The 7,494-nt window shown below is 41.9% G+C and overlaps 1 long non-coding RNA gene and 1 pseudogene across 1 annotated transcript in view; one reads left to right on the forward strand and one right to left on the reverse strand.

Moving 5' to 3' along the window:
- LOC110315866 overlaps nucleotides 1-2,714 on the forward strand; it is a 131,392-nt gene extending 128,678 nt beyond the window's left edge. Inside the window, exon 3 of the long non-coding RNA XR_002380230.1 lies at nucleotides 2,616-2,714. This is a non-coding gene — a long non-coding RNA (uncharacterized LOC110315866). The remainder of the gene's footprint in view (nucleotides 1-2,615) is intronic.
- Nucleotides 2,715-5,290: 2,576 nt separating this feature from the next.
- On the reverse strand, nucleotides 5,291-5,677 carry LOC110317335 (annotated as a pseudogene).
- Between the last annotated feature and the right edge of the window lie 1,817 nt (nucleotides 5,678-7,494).

Raw genomic sequence — 7,494 nt, forward strand, 5'->3', positions numbered from 1 at the left:
TAATTAGTTTTAAAAACTGGTTTCTTAATAGGAATCATGTTAGTTTGAACTTGTTTTTATTAGCCATTCTGTTCATTTCTGCTGTTTAATTTGTGTATTTATACCATTTGCATTTAATGCATCATTGTTACAGTGGACTCTAACATTTCTTTTTGTTTTTCATTTTTTTTCTTTCCTACTTTTAAAAGAATTATTGGGGTATTTATTTACTGTCCCCCTTTGGTTTATATATTGACTTTTGATTTATATTTCTTTGTACTGCTTTCAGTGGCTACTCTAGGAGTTTTATGCACACAAACAAACTTTAAAAATTTAACTAGAATTAAGAATTTACCACATCAAATGAAATGTGGAAACAGTATAAACTCCTTGCCTATTTTGTAATAGCTATTATGCATGTTATGTCTATCTTGGCATGTGCTGCGCCCACCTGTAGTGAAAACTCCATCCGGTAATATAATACTGCTTTTTAACAAAATTAAAGAACGTACAAGGATAAAAACCCCACAAGCTCATTATGTTCTCTGGTTTTTAGGCCACTGAGGCTCTTTTCTTGATGTTTTCTGTATCTCTATGCTGTTCTTGCCCTTCACCTTGCAGCCCTTCTGTTAAAACAGATCTGCTGATGAGAGATTCTCCTCATTTCCCTTCATCTGAGCACGCCTTCATTTCACTGTAATCCCCTGAGTGTCTTTTCTGAATACACAATTCTGCCAGCAGCTCTTTTGTTTCAGCACTTTAAAGATCCCACTCACAGTCTCCTGGCCTCCATGCTTCTAGTGAGAAATTCACATTCTGAAGTTTGGTTCCCTGATGCTATTTCTTCCCCTTTGGGTGATATCTAGAGTTTGTCTATATCTTTATCTTTTGGCTGTTTGATTATATATCTAGGTGGGTCTTTCTTTGAGTTTCTCCTATTTTAGATTTGCTGAATTCCCTGAGTTATAAAATTATGTCTTTCATCAAACCTGGAAAAAATTCAGTTATAGTCTGTGCAATTATTTTGTTCTGTACAACCTCTTTCTTCCCTTCTGAGACTCTAAAGACATGAATGGTGCAACCTTTGATTTCTTCTATGGGTCCTTGAAGCCCTTTTTTCTTTTGATCTATCTGTTACTCAGATTGGGTGATTATATTGATCTGTCTCCAAGTTCACTGATCCTTTCCTCTGCCATCTCCATTATCCTACTGAGCCAGTCTAAGTGTGTTTTATTTCAGACATTGCAATTTTTGGTTATGAAATTTACATTTGTTCCTTTTATGTAATCTTTTGTCTTTTCTAGGATTTAAAATATTTTTGTTTTTAAATCCAGAAGGAACCATCCCAACATCTTAAAGCACAGTTATAACAACTGCTTTAAAGTTAGTCTGTTAAGTCTAGTATCTGTCCCTTTGATCTTAGCGCCTGCTCATTATCTAGTGTTGGCTTCGTGTTTATAGTTCCCTGAGTGCTGAGTACTTTTGGATTTTTTCTCAAACACTTTGGAAGGTGCATTATGAGCTTATGACTCCCACTAAAAAATGACATGAATGTTGATTTTTGTTAAAGTAGGTGATGAACAGTTCAGTCAGACTCAGAATATAAGTTTCATCTCAGTTTTTGTAGCTGGTTGTTTTAATGCCAGGTCTTCTTAGGTCTTCAATTGCCACTTAGGTCTGCACCTGCCTCTCACATGTGCAGCTCAGGAAGCATAAGAGTTATCTTCTTTCCACTCTTTTCTTCTCTTGGATCAACAAGACTATCAGTCTCTGTCATGACTTGAATATACTTGGCCTAGGGAGTGGCACTATTTGAAGGTGTGGCCCTGTTGGAGTAGGTGCATTACTGTGATCGTGGGCTTTAAGACCCTCATCCTAGCTGCCTGGAAGTCAGTGTTCTGCTAGCAGCCTTCACATGAAGATGTAGAACTCTCAGCTCCTACTGTACCATGCCTGCTTAGATGCTGCCATGTTCCTGCCTTAATGATAATGGACTGAACCTCTGAACCTGCAAGCCAGCCCCAGTTAAATGTCCTTTATAAGTCTTGCATTGGTCATGGTGTCTGTTCACAGCAGTAAAACCCTAACCAAGACCGTCTCCCAGAGGCCTCCTCTCCTATTCTTTGGAAACTCATAATGTCTTACAGAACCACCATGTAGTTTCAAGGGATAAAGATCATTCTTGGGACATCATAAGAGAAAAAGTAATGGAAAAATGATGTGTGTTTATCCTGTACTCTGACCAAGGAGCTCTTTTCTTGGGACCTCTGGCCACAAACACACACATTGCTTGTATAACTACCTGCTTCATTCTCACAGTTCTAAAATTAGGTTCCTTTTAAGGACATTCTCAGAAGGGAAATAAAATTGGAAAAGCGCTGAGCATTCCTCTACAATAACCAGTGTTCTGCTTCTGTGGACAGACAGAATTTCTCTATAACTTTTTTTTGCTTCTTTTTAATCTCATATGAAGTTTCATAATTGTGACTACTCTGAGGTGAAATGCCAGCAGACTAAAGACAGGAAGTCAGAGGATGGTAAGATAAGACATGGGCTTTGTTTCTATGGTTATCAAGAAGGACATTGATTGCATTCAAGTTGAATGTGATGGTTAATATCATTTGTCTTCTTCACAGGATCTAGAGTTGCATAGGATACAAGGATCTGGGCACATCTGTGAAGACATTTTTGGATTGGGCTGAGGTAGGAAGACTCATCCTGAATGTGGCGGCACCATCCCCTAGGCTGGAGTCTTGGACCGAATCAAAAGGAGAAAGTAAGCTGTGTACCAGCACTCACCTTTACTATTTCTAACTTCAGATGGCTGTGTACCAGCACTCACCTTTACTATTTTCTAACTGCAGATGGCTGCGTACCAGCACTCACCTTTACTATTTCTAACTGCAGATGNTTTCTAACTGCAGATGGCTGCGTACCAGCACTCACCTTTACTATTTCTAACTGCAGATGCAGAGTTCCTCCAGCTCCTGTTACCGAGCCTTACCTACAATGGTAGGTTGACTCAAGTTATGAACTCAGATAATCCCTTCCTTCTGCGAGTTGCTTTTGTCAGGTATTACAGCAGTAAGAGAAGTAATTTGTATGAAAACTAGTTCACCTTTCTTGATAAAAGAAATCCCCAAACCCAAACGGTCTATGTCTTTCTTCTTGTAACGCTATGGGTCTGTTTCAGTTTGTCTCTGGGTTTCTGTTGTGATCCTTTTGCCTTCTGTGTGACTGGTTATCTCTCAATACCTAATAGAAACCATCATTTCAAGATACATATCACGTTTCAGTGTTGTTCAAATGGCATTTGCCCTTTAATTGATACATAATCAACAGATTTAATCACTAACGAAATTTCTAAGTCCCCCCCCCCCTTGTAGAAAATGCTGTGCTAATTCTAAGATTTGTAGGAAAACACAGAATCTAAGTATCTAAAATAACTGGAAATAAAGGGACATTGTTGCAGGAATTGTGATCGCTAGCTTTGAAGCTGACTGTGAATCCAGTGCAGTAGCTCATTTTTTGATGAAAAGTGAGACACAAGCATCAATGGAGTGGAATGAGAGCCAGGAAGAGCATGTCACGTCCAGGAACGACTTAGTTAGCGAACGACAGCCCTCAGCTTTGTTTGTGACATCTCGTCCTCCCTGTGAAGCTGTGAACATGGAAGGTCACAGCCACAAGGTTAGGCGAATGTACACTGACAGAAGCAGGTTCATGACACAAGGCTCCATGCTCTTTGAAACTCTGGGCTTCAGCCTTCACTTCCAGTCGGTCATTTTCTACCTGTACCTCTCAGCTCGTTGCTGAACTTGGGCACTTTTGAAAAATACCTTATCTAGAATTTTTTGTTTCTTTGCCAGTGGTATGGCTAACTAGGTTTAGGAATCACCACACTGCTAAAAATGCAAACTCCATATTGAATATTAACATTCTTGATGAATGATTCTGGAACCTGTATTTTTATGTACGGTTCAAACCTAGCCACACTAATCCATGTATTCCTAATTTATTGTTTCAGACTGCTAGTTAGTATTCTATTGTGCCACAAATTACATTTTTCTTTGGGTGTTTAAGTTATTTCCAAATTCCAAAGTTTTGTTTATAGGCAATGCTTCAAAAAAATTGGATAATTTTTGTGATATAAAATGTCAAGGAGAATATTATTGAGCAATAAATTAGATGCATTTTAAAATTCAAATAGACATTTTCTATATTGCTCCCAAAGTGACTGTGTTTATTTATGTACCCCAGAACTTTTCTTCTGTAATCTCAAATTCCTGAGATTTAAGATAGAACTCCATTGAGCAAGACTTTCTTTCTAGGTGGCTGTAGAGACACCTGTGCAGCCGATTGATGATTGATTGGCTGTCATCAGGCCACACTTTGCAATTACAGATGAGGGTAGGGCAGATGCATGAAGTGAAGGCTGCTATTCCACAGTCACCCCAGACATTTCAGAATCAGGATTTCTTGACAGTGGCTTCACAAGTCCACCCTGACCCCAAAGCCTTTGCACACCTCGAGTTTTGATTGTGTTCTCTAGGTCACTCTCTGCTACAACTATTTTAGGTTTCTTGGAAGTTCAGATGAGATAATAATATGATAATGTCTTAGAGAGACAAAATACAAATGGTATTAACATCGTTATTTTAAAGCCCTTTGTTTGAGATGCGGTCAGGTGTAGTTCCAGGCTAACCCCAGACACAGATGATCTTGAGTCTGGCACCATCCTGCCTTCACATTCTAAGTGCTAAGTGCTGGGATCACAGGCATATGTTACCATGCCTATTTGTTTAACTCATTTTTGAAATTAATGATTTTAGTTAGCATATGAAATAGTGGGCTTCATAATAACACTCCCCACATGCATGCCATTGTACCTCGCTCATAATTGTCTCTCCCCCTGAATTACTCTCTTCCTTATCTCCCCCCCTCTCATTGGTTCCATTCTTATCCCGAAATGTTCCAGACTCCCACCCACACCCCAGGTAATTGGCAAGCCAGAGGACAGAGCTGCTCAGTCTCACTAGGATGATCAGGAACTCTCTCTTTTTTTTTTTTTAAAGATTTTTTTTTTCACAGAAAATATTTTTATTCCACTCTTACACATGTGTGAGAGTAATATGCTTTAAAGTTAAAAGACAATTCAATGATAAATAGCCACATTTCTTTATTTAAAATCTAAAAGTAATTTAACTCAGGGTTAAGTAGACTAAACATACTAGACCCTTATAAGATCTAGGGTTTGGTCTTAAGTCTCCTGCCAGGATTGGCTTCCAGCTGGGCAGGTTCTGAAATGGTTTTACCATATTGCTTGCTGGACTCCAGAATGTAGCCCATGGTCAGCTAAGTGGTGGAAGACAATGCAACTAAGTGTCCAGCGTCGCTTAACACCACGTGGGTGAGATGTCATAACACACCGATTTCTGATTCTAACAGGACAGCTATCCCGTGGAAGAGCAGCAATTTCATCACCAGCCATTTCCTGAAGATCCTTTGGCAAAATGGTATTCTTTCTGAGCGAATTGATCCAAAGTCTCTCATCTGCATATTCATAAGCCATTTTTCGTCTCTTCAAATCACGCAACGTTCTCCAGTCTACATAGTAACTTCGAACTTGACCTGACACTGATGGAGGAACTGCCTGCCGGAAGGTCCGCAGCAGGGAGCCCAGCACAGTTGCAAACATGCTGTCTGCCAAGCCGGGATTTTTTTATTTATTATATGTAAGTACACTGTAGCTGTCTTCAGACACTCCAGAAGAGATGTTAAGAGATGGTTGTGAGCCACCATGTGGTTGCTGGGATTTGAACTCTGCACCTTTGGAAGAACAGTCGGGTGCTCTTACTCGCTGAGCCATCTCACCAGCCCAGGAACTCTTAACAAAATACAAATTCTAATTTGGTGGGGCTGGGCAAGACCTGGGATTCCATGTTTCTCAGTTGCTCCCAGCAGTGGTAAGGGAGCTGGGGCTAGAGTAGCGTTCATCAGCCCCAGGGACAGTCATGGCGGACCCTTTTCTTCCCAGCCCATTTCTTATTCATGAGCTTTTTTTGGGCTAGTTGTACCTCCAGCACAGGTCTGGGTGTTGGAGTCAGGTTAAGTTGGACTTCTGCCTGGGTGAGAGCCCTCACACTCCATGCTGTTCCATGCCAGATTGTTTTTTTTTTTTGGGGGGGAGGGAGGTCTGAGTGTTTGGTAGTAGTCCAAAAAGGCCAGACCCTCTAGACTTGAGTCCTGCCCAGCTCTTGCTCCTCTATCTCTTGATTTTTCTAACAATGAAATAAATAGCCAGTGTGAGGCTCTGAGTGGCTCTGGTTCCCTCCCATTCATTTTGATTGCTTGATGGCTGCTTTGTGTCTCCTTGAGCCTTCTGGCCCTGTGCCACTTGAGAAGCAAATCTGGACCTGATGTCTGTTCTGCTGGCAGACACTTCTCAGGCAATGGGAGATCCTGGCTAGCCAGATGTGACCCCGGCCTCACGGGAGTCCAGGGTAAAGTCCTCAGATCCTGCTTCAGCTCCCAGGCGATTTGTTCCAGCCTTATCATTCAGACACCTGTGAGCAGAGTTTAGTTCAGGGCTTGTTGCTGGGTTGGCATCCTAGTCCTCTGAGCTGACCCATGTCTCACCTCAGCCTCATAACTGCAAAGTGAAGAGGAGAGGGAGTCCAACCATGACTTGCCAGAGTGAGACCTGTGACTGCAGTGACCTCTGGGGGCCTCTGACATAACTACCTGCTCTTGTTGATTGAGCTTAGTTCACTCCCCAGCCCGTTTGGTTAGCTAGGAGCACTGAAGCAGCTCCCAGAGATGGAGAGCGACATAACAGACCTTGGTTTTCTCAGTAGAGATGGAGAAACGTCTTAAGAAGACTAAGGTGCCTTTGAGGTCTTCTAAACATCTACATGGCCACCTTCTTAGTGTGTTCTCAACCTAGTGTGGGGAGGAGAGGACGGGAGAAGGGAGAGAGGGGAGAGAGGAAGAGCAAGAGGAGGAGGAGGAGGAAGAGGAGGAAGACATGTAAACAGAGGAGGAAGAAGAGAGAAGGGAGAAGAACAGAGAGGAGAAAGGGTGAAGGGGGCTGGGGAGAGAGGGCATGAGGTTTCCATGTCTTCTTCCATAAGAGCACTGGTCATACTAGACCGGGGCTCATCTTTGTGACCTTATTTAGTCAAGTCTGGCTAGGCTGAGATTAGGGTTTTAACCTGAATTTGAGTCATGCACGAACAGCAAAGCCTTGGCGTTTTACCGTGAATCTTTATACCATTTGCTCTGCAAAGCTGTCCCCGGCTACCTACTCTGTAGTGGCCACACACCCTCCACTCCCAGTCCCCTTTGTTTATAAATTATTTACACAGTGCTCAGTGCTGAGACTTAGATAATGTTGCTTTAGTTAGGAAGTCTTCTGTCCATATCTACCCCTCCAACAGGGAGAAGCAGGCACCCTGGGCCACTCTCTCTCCAGAATGGAGGGCAGTGCTTGACACACATTCTAGGTGAGGGGGT

Source organism: Mus pahari, chromosome 2 (genome assembly GCF_900095145.1).
Source record: "Mus pahari chromosome 2, PAHARI_EIJ_v1.1, whole genome shotgun sequence".
NCBI classification, from domain to species: Eukaryota; Metazoa; Chordata; class Mammalia; order Rodentia; family Muridae; genus Mus; species Mus pahari.